The sequence below is a fragment of the Macaca thibetana genome, chromosome 9 (assembly GCF_024542745.1).
Source record: "Macaca thibetana thibetana isolate TM-01 chromosome 9, ASM2454274v1, whole genome shotgun sequence".
NCBI classification, from domain to species: domain Eukaryota; kingdom Metazoa; phylum Chordata; class Mammalia; order Primates; family Cercopithecidae; genus Macaca; species Macaca thibetana.
Window position 1 is genome coordinate 19452870 of NC_065586.1, and position 15171 is coordinate 19468040.

Below are 15171 nucleotides of genomic sequence, written 5' to 3' on the forward strand. Positions count from 1 at the left end.
ATAGATTACTTGAATGGGTGACAGGGTTAAAGTGGAGAAGAGGAAGAAATAAACTCAATATAAAAACAAACAAGGCTGGGCACAGTGGCTCATGCCTGTAATCCCAGCCCTTTGGGAAGGTGAGGCAGGAGGATTGCTTGAGCCCAGCAGTTTGAGACCAGCCTGGGCAACATGGTGAAACCCTATCTCTACAAAAAATAAAAAAGTAGCCAGGTGTGGTGGCATGCCTCTTGTCCCTACTACTCGGGAGGCTGAGGCAAGAGGATGGCTTGAGCCCATGAGGTTGAGGCTGCAGTGTCGTGTTTACTCCATTGCACTCTGGCAAGACTCTGTCTCAAAAAAAAGAACAAAATAAGAAGCAAATAACAGGAATTGTACCTGAAAAGAAAATCCAACATACATGGTGGTAGCACATTTGTGCGCTTGTGAAAAATGTGGTGAATATATTAAGGTTTGCCACTTGAAAGGTCTGAACTGTTGCTTGTCCTTTTAATATTTACTTTTTCTTCAATGTTTCTGTTTATCAATTTTACATTACTAAATAATATAGTTTTTCTAAAATTTTTAGAATATAAATAAGCAGAAAAAACTTTTCTAGTAACCTCAGAGTAATGATAAAGCCATCAATAAGCTTCATGTTTGTTCATACTCCCATTCTTTCTTAATGTATGCATTTTCAAAGAGAAATAGTTTCTAGTTGATTTTGTAATTCTAAAAATATAGTGTAAACAAGGTTATATGTAGTGAAATATCTTGCACAGCATAGTTTTATAGTATTTTACTTTTTGAATATATCAAAATTTACAAAATCTAATTATAAACATTATTTTCTCCATTATGATAAATATCACAACAACGAATTGACATTTAGATGGAACTTTTTTACTTCTGTAATTCCCAAAGTTGAATATATGGGATTTTTTGAGAAAATATGAGAAACAAGCCAATTTTCATTTATTCTGCTTAGATCTAGACAATAACATGTGGACACAAATGCCTGTGAGTTCGTTAGATATTATCTGCCACAATATTCCCTTATGCTAAGACAGTATTTGAAAACTACTAGCATGTCTTCTGCTACAATAATACTAAAGATAAAAAAAACTGCAGGCTCAGTTGAGAACAAGATTAAAGTATAGTCAATAGATATGAGAAAGTTTACATCTGTTGTTCAAAAAGAAAAACGCAAGTGATCAATGGATACCTTTTAATGGAAACATTAAAGACTATTAATAAGAGTATTAATTTTTCTTTTTTGAACTTTTAGAGCTTATGTATGTTCATTAAAGACCACATGCAAATTTTGAATCTGGTTGTTTATGTAATGTTATATATAAGCAATGTTGTCCGCAGATTTTAAAAAAAGCAATAATTCTGACAGAACACTTTATTATCCTCCTTATTAATCACTACTTGAGACAGTATTTTTACAGAGTGCTGACTTCAAAGCAGCCTGATTATATCATTCTTGATACACTAATACGGCTGAGTGAGACTGTTTAGGCATCTCTGAGATAATGGGATGCTGAATAAATTGTAAGGACATTAATTAATTTTGACCCTCTGGGAAAAACAAAATTCTTTATGAGAAGGCCAACAAATTCAATGAGCCTATGATCTATTTCTAAACATCACAACATAGTTGTTAATTAAAATCGTATTTATGGAGTTTTGCACTTATTGTTATCAAGACAAAGAATTAGATATATAAGGGGGCCATTTTCGATGCCCATCACAGGGCTATTTAGGAGCCTTTTTGGAGACATTGGCGAAGCTGGAGAGAGAAACTACAAACATCAATCCACTCTCTGGTCTACACATGAATACTGTTTAGACTTAATGTATACAAGATTGAATGGCAAGAGTGACATTTATGTAGCATGAATTAATGAAGGCATAAGGCACAAAGCTGCTGCTGTCTCTTTTTTTCCCTTCATAACTTTATGCTCTCTTTAATGATATAATTGGCCATCTCCACAATTAGACTATCAACTCTAGTAAGACAAGTGTCACATGTTTTGCTATTGTTACGTATCCTCTAGCATTTAAATGTCTGAATTGCACCTGATACTTTTGTAGGTTACTTGGAACTATCCCCTACTATATTTATTGACAGTGAAGTATTTTGGATTACTTAATGCATTAAGCATTTCCTGAGTGCCTGGTACCATGGAAATGAATGGTGCCTGAGTACCATTCATTGTGTTGGGAACTGAGAATATGAATTAACTAAATGTTTGGTAAGTAACTGAGGAATCAAATATGCTGACTGATATAGCGTACATGCTTACTATCGTGCATTTCTATACTAACCACTCAAGGTCAAAAAATATCCCCAAATAATCATAGCAAGCTGATGCTCTCATGTATAATAGCAATTTAAGACATATAGTATTCAATAAATACAACTCAATTTGATATTTGGTTGATAGTGTCCTGCAGGTAACGCAGATGATAACTGTACTTCCTATGGGCAGATAGGACAGACATTATCATTCTGATATCAGAGATGAGGAACACAGATATTAAATGATTTTTATCAACCTGTAAAATGAGTAACAAAGCCAGAGTGGAAACCCTGGTGTATGGATCCTAATCCAAGCCCTTTTCCAGGACATCACTGTAGTGTGTTCCTTCCTTATATATAACTCTACCTGAATCCCCTTAACCTTCATATTCAGGGCCACTAAACCTCGATTTCACTCTAGATTTATATCACCCTGGTCTCTGATCGAGTAGAGGGAGACTCCTATATTCATTTGCTTGGGAAGGCTGGACAGGGATATGGAGTTGGATATAAAAAAGCCAGCCCTCGCTCACATGATTCCCAGACCATTATTCTTAGACCCACTTTGATCTTACTCACATGCACTTAAACACACGCATACACTTAAAGACATACTTGCACACACACCCATGCACAGACACATACACACACATACAGAAACATATAATGACTCTATTGTAACACATATTTTAAAGATTAAACTGTTGGACAAGAAATTTTTGAAGCATTCCAGGAAAAAGAAGGAGAAGATGGGGGAGGAGCTGGGTGGGGGGAAAAGAAGGAGAAAGAGGCAGAGGAGGAGGAATAGGGAGAGGAACAGGAATAGGAGGAGGAACAGGAAAAAGGCAAATGGGATCAGAGTGAAATTAGGAAGAACATCAGAAATCCTAAGTTAAGGAAAAATAGTTCACTATAGGTCTTCCCAAAGAAGCTACACATATATACAGATATCCTAACATCCAAGGACTGAATTGTGCCGCCTTCCTCCAGAATTCATATGTTGAAGTGCTAATCCTAGTGTGACTATTTGGAGATAAACTATCTTTAAATAGGTAATTAAGGTTAAATGGGGTCATAAGAGTCCTAATTCAATAGGACGGTTGTCCTCATAAAATGAAGGAGAAACACCAGGAAGTACAGAAGAAAAGCCAGGTAAGGACACAGAGAGAAGACAGTCATTGCAAGCCAAGGAAAGAGCCTCATGAGAAATCAAATCTCTGGGCACCTTGGTCTTGGACTTCCAGCCTTCAGAACTGTGAGGAAATAAATTTCTGTCATTTAAGTCACTAAGCCTCTGGCATTTTGTTGTGGCAGCGCTAGCAAACCAATAAAAATGCTAAGAAAGGTTGCGAAGAACTCTGCAGGGGAGCTCACTCAGACCACTTGGAGGAATTGTGAAGTTGGCCCCGCTTCTCAAGTTTCCCACCAATGATCACTGCTTCCAAACACAACCACTCGCATAAATTGCTTTTCTTCTCAGGATTAAGTCAGGGAAGGGCAGTCTAAAGAAATTTGGACATCTGCCTGTTGAAAGATAATCATGAGATAATTATAGCCTGAAAATTAGTTAATGTCATAGTTGGGGTTACACAGGATCATCACAATAGGGAGTGGTTTTGAACCTTGGCTGCATATTCAAATCATCTAGGGACTTAATGAAAGTACTAATAGCTGGGTCCCACCCACAAAGATTCTGATTTAATTGGTCTATGCTGTAGGCTGAGCATGAAGATTTTTAAGAATTCCGCATGGGATTCTAGTGTGTGGTGAAGGATGAGAACGCCTGCCCTACAGGGAAGCGTGCTTGCCTGCATGCTCAACCTACATCCAAAGCACCTGCTGTTCATCCTCCCATTCAAAGAAGTCTGTTGGGAAAACAGTTATTTATTTTGACTATTGAAATCCATTATTGTGTCCTAAGCAACAAAGACTTTCATTGATGAGCTTAAATAAACAACCAAGAATCACCACACATTTGAAGACAACTAATGTCATGAAAGAGAAAGTAGAGGATGTGAAAAGAACAGTTATCCCTGGAAGAAATAGAACTCAGCACAATGGACAAAAATCATATTGCTCATTGCTCTTTAGAGAACTGTCACTGGGTTTATTATCCAGATATATGAGCCCAATCTCATTCAACTTCTTGTGTACTTAGGATGAAAACTATCAATCAGATGCACCTGTAGAAGGCATTGATTTGGAAGTCAGCATCAATCATACTTATCTAATGACACCAGTGTACCATACAAGTGCAACCATTTTTATCATGATATTTAAATATTGGTGATATATATATCACCTATATATATGTATTCCCATATATACATGTATATTCCAATGCAAATGTGTGTATATATTTAAGTAAATATTAACATAAAATATATTTTCTGTTGGTTAGATATTATAAGTGTTGTTAACTGTAATATGCTACTAATAAGAAGTCATTATCTGATAAAAATATATACTGAAGTATTTAAAGATGGTGCAATTTGATACCAGGCTTGCTTTCAAATAATTTTGTAGTATTGAAAATGTGGGTGGAAATAGAGACAAAGCAAGATGGACCATGTATATTAGGCCATCCTTGCATTGCTATAAAGAAGTACCTGAGACGGGGTAATTGATAAAGAGATTTAGTTGACTCATAGTTCTACAGCCTTTACAGGAAGAATAGTGCCAACACCTGCTTGGCTTCTGGGAAGGCCTCAGGAAGCTTGCAATTATGGCAGATGGTGAAGGGGGAGCAGGCACATTGCATGGTGAAAGCAGGAGCAAGAGAGAGAGTGGTGGGGAGAGGAGGTGCCACACACTTTTAAATGACCAGATCTCCAGAGAACTCACAAAGAGAGCACTGAGCCATGAGAGAGGATTCTTCCGCCATGATCCAGTCACCTCTCACCAGGCCCCAACTCCAGCAATGGGGATTTCAGTTAAGCATGAGATTTAGGCAGGAACCAATATCCAAATGATATTACCATGGGTTGAAGATGGTTAAAGCTGGATTTTGGGTAGGTAGGAGTTCATTAGTCTATTATTTCTACTTTGGTATAAATGTAAAAATTTTCAAAATAAAGGTGTTTAGAAAAATGGTTCCCACAAAGTATGAATGCGATCAAATCTAGTGAAAAAACCTAACAATATGAAACCTAGTGTGGAATTAGAACTGATTATTTAGAAAATATCAGGGGAGTTGTACACCAGATAGAAGACAAGAAATAATAGTATCTCTTCACTAGGTTTTCAAGTTGTATTGAAACGTAACAAAGAATGTGATACATAAATTCTTCTTTAATTTAATATGATTTTTAAACAATACATTGGAATTTATTGTGATGCCAATTCGGAACAAATTTCTGTTTAATACTGGTTAGTGTTTGGATACTCAAGAGGAGTTAACTACTATGAATAGTCATGATAACAATAAATCCTGAGAGTGTTAAAGTGAAACATCTGGGATTTCTGTGATGCTTCAGTCACCACATTGAAAACGTATGTGAATAAATGGAGGCGTTTTCACAGGTGGGTGACACAAAAGTAAAATAATGTACATTGGCATGATGAAAAAAATGTTTCTTCAATCATTCATTCATCCAAGAAATATTTCTTGAAGTCCATTTTTTGAGGCACTCTTCTAGGTACTTGAAATATCTGTTGAATAAATCAGAGAAGAATCTCTGCCATCATGTGGCTGACATTGTAGCAAAGGGGGAAAGAAAGTCAATATGAAGCATTATCAATCACATATTTATATAGTTTGTTGGTTGTTGATAAGTGCTATAGGAAACAAAAGAAAAGTAGGAGTTTCTGGATGATAGTGGGGGAAGAAGAGTGAGTTAAATAAGATGTTACATGTAACTACTGCAATAAAGATGCTTTCATTAGTGTTTTTAGTTTTCCAAAGAGTTGTGGATGGATGTGTGATGTATGCTGAATAAACAAAACAGTTTTTTTCAAACACAATGAGAAATTTCAGAATGATTTATAGGAAGAGAACTAACATTTATTAAATGTTTCCTGAGAGTCAGAAACTGTGAGAAAAAGAATTTATATATGTTGTCACATTTAGTATTTTTAAAACACTGTGATGTAAAACATATTATTTTTTTAGAAAGGTTAAAAAGCTTTACCATGTTACATGGATGACTGAGCAGGTAGATTGTAATACCAGATTTTCTGACTCAAAACACTTTCTTCTGAACCTACACCGTCCAATGTGATAGCAGATAGTTACATGGAACTATTGAGCCCTTGAAATGTGGCCAGTAAAAATTGAGATGTGCTCTATGTGTAAATTACAAACTGGATTTCAAATATGTGGTAACAAACGAAGAATATAAAATATTGTACTAGTAAGTTGTACATTGAGTATATGTTAAAATTATAACATTTTGGATATATTAGATTAAATAAATTATTGCTACAAACTTACCTTTTTTACTTCATAAAATGTGGCTACTAAATATGCTAAAACTACATATGTGGCTCACATTGTTTTCATTGGCAACCCTGTTTAATACTACACTGCATAGGTAAAGAAGGCTTTCTTGTCTACCGAGTGAATGAAACACTGGAATTGACTAGAGAACTATCGAAAAAAGCTGTCCCTATATAACTTTGAAGATGAGTAGTCTTTTACTTATAAATTTACACACTTGCAGCAAGAAGTGGCAAAGATGGTCTATTTGACATCCAATTCACTTTAAGCCAAAAGTACTTTGGAGAAAAACAGAACAATGAAAAGCAAAGTGGTATAATTGTAACAATTTAGCCTAGTCTATTATCTTTATATTACATTATGTATATTAACAAAGTGTATCCTAATAATTAAACATTATTAAAAGAAGAATGTTAGACAAATTATATTTAGCAGAGTTGATTTGCACAATGAATAATTCATGAATTGGGCAGCACTCAGAACCAAAAGTGGTTCAGAGAGCTCCACCTTTCAGTGTGAGCAACAAGCTTTTATGAGCCAAAAACAGAAGCAAAGTAGGGAAATTATCTGATTGACTAGAGCTAGGCATCTGCCTCATTTGGGCATGGTGTGATGAGTTGGCTGCGACTCATTGGCTGAAATTTGTCTGTTATACTCCTAAATTTAGTTTTGGTTTATTTCTGTACTAGTTAGGTTGCAGTTGGTTATCTAGGAACTCAAAGTACAAAGAAGACTTCAGGGCAATGGCCTCTTGCTTATTTACTTTGACAATTCCCTTTGCTGGTCAGCCTCTCAATCTTGAGAGATTGATGCAAACCTTGGGCACTGATGCTACTGTTTATCACCATCATAGTGGACATTTTTGGTCTCAGTATAGAACTCACTAGGTACAACATCGAGTCAGCTAAATGATTATGTTCTCTTTGTGCTTTTGTGGTTCTAACCAAAGTAAGACCGTTTGATACACATGGAATGGCTACACACAAGCATTTAAGGCTCTTGAGAGAATACAGTGTACCAGGGAGACTACTATGATGACTATCAGAAGAATAATACCAAGACACTGAAGTTTACTCCATAGCAGGAGCCCTGTAAATCAAATGAATTAAAATCACATAAATCAAAAAATAAACCAGAAGAGAAATCTGCTTGTTTAAACCAAATAGCTTGTTTGTTGAATTCTTGCAAATTAGTTTCTATACTAGATGTATGTATCCATGTGCAGCAAGAGGTGTTAGCTATTGCAGATACTCCCTGCTGTTCAGCCAACAGGTAGTCCAAAGCAATCTTGCTATCTAAAACAACCTTATCAAGAGAACTTAAAGAAATGTACTAGGCAGTCATAGTGTTTGCAGTATAGTCAGCTCTATCAGTTAATATTTGAGACTGATTTCTAACCATAACTTTATTATATTTATGCCCAGCCAGGAAAGGAGTGTTCTACCCAAAGATGCTCATTTACAGCTATTAACACCTGCTAGAAAAATCTTATTTATTTTACAGTGAAAAATGAAATGTATAGATCAATTATCAGTTTCCAATTGATTGTGGAGTGAGTGGTGCCATTAAAATCCTTAACCCAGATTAGCCACTTTTTGAGACATGGAATTTCTATGCATATGGCTGATTGTTAAATTCTCTACAAATTAAAATATATCTTCAAGGGCCACAGCCACAGTTCCCTTTAAGATGTCTTGTGATTTAAGGGTCACTAGTAGGAAAGCACTAGTAAAATTTATCCAGGACTTTATTATCAAATCATTGCATGGTTAGAGGCCATCAACAATTAGGGTATATATTTGTCTACAAAATGTCAAACTATCTTTTGTTGTTCTTATTTAATTTCTGGCAGAATTAACTGCAAAACCCTCACTATATGTTTTGGCTACTGGTAGCTTTAAACAAGGAATATGAATATGTGAATCTAAAAGTTTAACCCTATAGAAGAACCAAATCTACAATATGCGAAAATGGTCACATTTGGAATATCAGTAAATTTTGTTTTAGTATGAAATGGAGGATCTCTAAGATCATGTAGGGATACTGGTTTAACATGACATAGTCAACATGCAGTTAGGTTTTCTACAGAAGTTATCAACTGTGAAATCTGGATTTTGGCATTATCTTACCATTTGTAAACAGAAAAGAAACACAGAGAAAAAATAAAAAAGACAAAGTTTTCATAATGAGAGTGGGGAGAAGTTTTGATCCTTGTTTTGGGAAAATTGGCCACATCTAGGATGTCATCTTCTTCTGAAGAGAAATCTCCTTGGTCAGTTTTGCCTTGAGGTCTCTAGAAGATGTGCAGTCTTGGAGGAGTCCTCTTGAGTTGAGAGATGTGGAGCCGAGACTGAAGGTTATAAAGTTTTGCTGCAGTATGACTGCTTAAAAGAGCTTGGTATCATTCCTTCCAGTGGGGCTCAGGGGCAGTCTTTCCCTGGTGTCATTTCCAATAGACCCATTCTCTGTGTCCTGGATCATGAAAAATTTGGTTATCATCAGTTGGTGGGTCACAGAGGGCTTTTTTTTTTTACATGGTAAACATATACTCTGGCATAACACATTAAAGCTTGGCAATATTTAGTCATTTATAAGAACGGGAGGTACAGACAGCTCTATTATTATGGGTAAAAGCCTTCCAGTGACTATTTTATAAGATTTCATAATTGGTGTTTTCCAGGGGGAGTGGATCTTATTTCCATCAAGGACAGCAGTAATACATTTGCCCAAGGCAATCCAGTCTATTCAGTTAGTTTTGCATAATGCCATTGTGTTTGTGATATCTTATTTAACTGTTTGATGATCTGCCCATTGAAATGAGTGCCTCCATCACTGGAAATACAGGAATACCCCATAAAAGAAGAACATTTATAATGATCTCTTAGTTACTGTCATAGCATTGACTTTCCCATACAGGAAAGCTTCTGTCCAACCAGGAAACATACAAACTACAAGAACACATTGATATCCCTTCAATGGGATAGGTGGCAGTTGAGTGAAATCCATTTGTAAAAGTTTAAATGGTTTATTGGTAGAAATGTAACACCTAAAGAGTTGATTGTGTTCCCAGAATTATGGGTTTGACAAACCAAAAAATGCTTACAAATCATTTTAGCAATTTTAGGCTAGTCACTCCGATTTTTTTTTCATAATTTAAGACATTTTGAAATTTCCATAATGATTCGTGGAGTGCATAGTTTTAAATAATGGAAGATTTAAGGACTCAGGAAGGACCAAGTAGTCATCTGGGTCCTCCATGGGTGTACAATTAACATTGAATTTACTTGTAAATAACACATTTGTTTCTTCATTTCAGGTATATAGCACTGTTTATTAAATAGGTTGTCATAGATAATTTGACTTGGGTCAATCTTACTGTGTTCACTTAAATTGCATATATGATATGGTTTGTATGTTTGTCCCCTCCAAATCTCATGTTAAAATGTAATCCCCAGTGTTGGAGATGGAACCTAGTGAGAGCTGTTTGGGTCATGAGGATGGATTCCTCATGAATGGCATGGTGCTCCGCCTCTGGTAATGAGTCCATATGAGAGCTCATTGGTAAAAATGTATCTGGGACCTCCCCCTTCACTCTCTTGCTTCCTTTCTCACTATGTGATACAGCAGGTCCCCTTTCTCCTTCTGTCATGACTATAAGCTTCCTGAGGCCTCACCAGAAGCCAAACAGATACTGGTGCCATGCTTATACAGCCTGCAGAACCATGAGTCAAATAAATCTTTTTTTTTTTTTTTTAAATAAATTGTCCAACCTAAGGTACTCATTTATAGCAATGCAAAATTAACACAGTATCTTAACAATTTCAGTATTGGCTGACTTACCACGAAAATCTGCAACAATATTTCCTTGGCATTCAAATTAATTCTTCTTCTACTTGATGTTGGGTTAGCAATTTAGGTGCCAATCAGTTTCTACATTAAAATTCTGGGAATTCTTATCTAGTCAAATAGTGGGATCTTACAGTTATCAGAAACCTGTTATATTACATGATATGTTATTAATATGTGTTTAGTATCACATTAATAAGGTTTAGTATCACTTATTTGACAGTGTTTCCCATGCCATTTAACATGTTAGATAAGCCTAATTAGTTTTACACCTCTCTTTAAATAAAGAGAAAGAAAGAAAAAAATTATTTTGAGATAATTCTATGGCCTGTGGGAAAACTCCCTAAGTTAGTTCAAAGTCAAAAGATCCTAATTTAGACTTTGATTTTGGGAAGTCGTGAAAAATAAGAGGTTTTAAATACTTGATTAAAATAGGATTACATGGCACTGTGAAACAATGCTTACTCATTTAGCTAGAGTAATAATTAAAATATTTAAAGACAAATGCAGAAAGGTACATAGTTATAGGAAAGAAAAACCTTAGTTCATTTAGTAAACAGAACTCACTTTTCTTAAGAAATGAAAGATCCTTTACAGACTGCATGAAGCATTGGAAATTATCTTGATAAAATACAGAATATTTGTTTCCTAGATCAATTATCTAAAAGGAAAGCCTTTCACAATTTTCTACTAAAAGCAGACCAAGACTCCAAGTAAACCTCGTTGTTTTAACACAGAGAATCAAATTCTTGTTTTGTATCAGCATACTTTTGATATAAAACCTTAATTTTTTAGAAGACTTAAAAATGATTCCCTACTAATTGCGGCCAGTTTGATCACACATAAAATATCTGTCCATTCCTTCTACAACACCCTTACATCCATTCAGTTTTTGTTTTATACTTTTTTTTTTTCCCATTTTGAAACAGCCATTTCTTATGCTTTAGGACAAAGAAATATATATATATTTTTATTTAACAAACAACAAAAACACAACTTTATACTTTATAGCTTTTCTTACCAAAAACATAGCTTGCCATCTTTATATATTTGAATTTAGAATGGTTTTTCTCATTATTTCTAGTAATTTTAGTTTTATGTATGAATTCAAATAATGAACTCTTAGTGACCTTAATTTACAGGGAACACTAGGAAGGAAGCAAGCAACTGAGGTATATCACACCAGCTTTCTGTAGATTGGCAAATCTATGAATCATAATTTCTAGAAACATGTGCTTTTTCATAGTACACTTTTTTTGGTATGACAGAACATGTGTACTAACAGTTTAAACTACCTTTGGTCTCTGTAATGAGAAACTATAGAAGAGGCAACATTTTATCTCTGTCCTTACAGAGTTTTTTTTTAGTAGGTCACTTTAAGTGGTTATTTGTACAGATTTAGCCTCAACTTCCTCTTTTTTTTTTTTTTTTCCCCCGGCAGGGCGGGAGTGCCGGGGCGGGAACGGAGTCTCGCTCTGTCGCCCAGGCTGGAGTGCAGTGGTGCGATCTCGGCTCACTGCAAGCTCCGCCTCCCGGGTTCATGCCATTCTCCTGCCTCAGCCTCCCGAGTAGCTGGCACTACAGGCGACTGCCACCATGCCTGGCTAATTTGTTTATTTATTTTTTTAGTAGAGATGGAGTTTAACCGTGTTAGCCAGATGGTCTCAATCTCCTGACCTCGTGATCTGCCCGCCTCGGCCTCCCAAAGTGCTGGGATTACAGGCGTGAGCCACCGCGCCCGGCCAACTTTCACTTCTTGATGATAAAAGAACGTTAAAACCAGCTAGTATAGGAAGGACATCATTCTCCTGGGAATTTTAGATTACTTACATCTATTTAATTCACTTGTTTTTATGATTATGTTTGGATTGCTTATGAAGATGAGACATTAAACAACTAGCCATCATCGTAAGTTATTTTCCTTGCTGACAATTTTTTTAATATAGAGATAACATAAGCTTGTTTTACTAATAAACCTAGGTAGAAAAAGTTGTGCATCTAAATTATATCTAGTGTTGAAAAATCTGGAGATGTACCTGCTTTAATCAAACTCACACACTTTAATTAACTTTTATTTACCAAAGAGTATCCCAGATCCTGTAAATTTGAAAATAATTTGCGTTAGTTTCTTTCTAAGAGTTTAAGGAATATCTAATTTACGCAAGTGCTCATTTTTTTAAGCCAATTTTACAGAGCTCTTTTTTTTTTTTTCTTTTTTTTTGCCCTTATAATGTCTATTCTCTTAATCAAGACTGGTACCAGTCCACCACCAATACTGTTTTTCCCACAACAATGACTTTTTGAAGAACCCAGCCCAACTGTCTTATAGAATATTCCACAATCATGATTTGTTTGATTGTTTCTTAATGGTATTATTTAACGTGTTCCTCCATCGCCTGTATTTTCTACAGTTCTTTTTTTTTTTTTCTGTAGTATTTTTTTTTATTATTATACTTTAAGTTCTAGGGTACATGTGCATAACGTGCAGGTTTGTTACATATGTATACTTGTGCCATGTTGCTGTGCTGCACCCATCAACTCATCAGCACCCATCAACTCGTCATTTACATCAGGTATAACTCCCAATGCAATCCCTCTCCCCTCCCCCCTCCCCATGATAGGCCCCGGTGTGTGATGTTCCCCTTCCCGAGTCCAAGTGATCTCACTGTTCAGTTCCCACCTATGAGTGAGAACATGCGGTGTTTGGTTTTCTGTTCTTGTGATAGTTTGCTAAGAATGATGGTTTCCAGCTGCATCCATGTCCCTACAAAGGACACAAACTCATCCTTTTTATGGCTGCATAGTATTCCATGGTGTATATGTGCCACATTTTCTTCATCCAGTCTGTCACTAATGGACATTTGGGTTGATTCCAAGTCTTTGCTATTGTGAATAGTGCTGCAATAAACATACGTGTGTGCATGTGTCTTTATAGTAGCATGATTTATAATCCTTTGGGTATATACCCAGTAATGGGATGGCTGGGTCGTATGGTACATCTAGTTCTAGATCCTTGAGGAATCGCCATACTGTTTTCCATAATGGTTGAACTAGTTTACAATCCCACCAACAGTGTAAAAGTGTTCCTATTTCTCCACATCCTCTCCAGCACCTGTTGTTTCCTGACTTAAAAAAAAACAAACAGCCCCATCAAAAAGTGGGCAAAGGATATGAACAGACATTTCTCAAAAGAAGACATTCATACAGCCAACAGACACATGTAAAAATGCTCATCATCACTGGCCATCAGAGAAATGCAAATCAAAACCACAATGAGATACCATCTCACACCAGTTAGAATGTCCATCATTAAAAAGAGCTCTTTTACAATTTGATTTTGGCAATCCTGTAAGGTGGTAGAAAAATATCACACATACATAACATACAGACAATTAGACAAAAATATATAGACAGACAGAAACCTTTCTTATAGCTTTTATTTGAAAAGTTAAACCATGTTTCAGGTATAATAATATGAAACTCACTAATTTATTAAAGATCAGGAGTCAAATTCTTTTTTTTATACATGGAACAAGATTGCTTTCCTAGATGACTAAATATTCTACTAATATTTGTGGGAAAACTTTTAAGATTTTTTCATTTGTTCAATTTTCAAATATCTCCTCCTCCTCCTCCTCCTCCTCTTCCTCTTCTTTTTCCTCCTCCTACTCTTCCTCCTCCTACCACTCTTCTTCTTCCTCATCTCCTCCCTCCCTCCCTCCCTCCCTTCCTCTTCCTTCTTTGTTCTTCCTCTTCTCCTTCCCCTTCTTCTCCTCCCTCTTCTCCTCTTTCTCCTTCATCATTATCATTTTCTCTATTCTTGCATTTTAAAATGATATCTATGAGGTCCTACAGAAGTCAGGGTTAAATTTTAAAGTCACAGAGCTTAAATTTTAGGCTTAAATACTGTAGTCTGCCTAAATCAAGAAAGAATGGCTTAAATACTGTAGTCTGCCTAAACCAAGAAAGAATGGCATAGCTAAAAGCCCAGTTAAGACAAGATGGCCATGGCAAGTACTTAAAACAAAAATAAGGCTTTTTAGTTGACTGAGTAATTCCACTGGGTGAAGCAGGATTGAATAGAAAAAAACAATTAATTCTGACAAACGTTTTTCTGAAAAGATACAAATATCAATTGGATAGATTAAAACTATAGACTTTTGGGGGCTTGACTTGAAACTCGCACCACAGAAATATGCTTTTTTTAATCTGAGGGATTGGTTGGTTATTGTCCTGGGAGTCAAGCCCTTAAGTACTTTTTCTAGTAGGGAAACATTCCAGGCCAATGTGAGTGCATTCATCAGATGGCTGGTGAAAATATGGGCAATTTCTTTTCCAATAGCCTGGCAGTTTACAGTAAAGGCAGAAATCTCAGGGCACAAGGTTCTAGTTTGAAATCTCTCAGTTTGGGTTTTAAAATACACACAAGGTGGACCTCTTAGTCCCATAGATACAAAGACATGCATCATGACTTTTCTAAAGAGTTTTCTCACTGTAGCCAATGTAACTCTAAGTTACCTTTGGTAAAGTTTACCCATTTCTGTACAAAAACAAAGATTCTAGGTCCATAGTTCTTATATAGGAAATCAGCTGGTGTTCT

At 35.8% G+C, this 15171-nt stretch overlaps 1 protein-coding gene and 1 long non-coding RNA gene across 4 annotated transcripts in view; one reads left to right on the top strand and one right to left on the bottom strand.

Moving 5' to 3' along the window:
• The window catches only part of MALRD1 (MAM and LDL receptor class A domain containing 1), a 930868-nt gene that overhangs the window by 716334 nt on the left and 199363 nt on the right, over window positions 1-15171 (top strand). The gene's annotated exons all lie outside the window — the stretch shown is intronic.
• LOC126962734 (uncharacterized) overlaps window positions 8897-15171 on the bottom strand; it is a 54637-nt gene continuing 48362 nt past the window's right edge. Inside the window, exon 4 of the long non-coding RNA XR_007728794.1 lies at window positions 8897-9197. This is a non-coding gene — a long non-coding RNA (uncharacterized LOC126962734). The remainder of the gene's footprint in view (window positions 9198-15171) is intronic.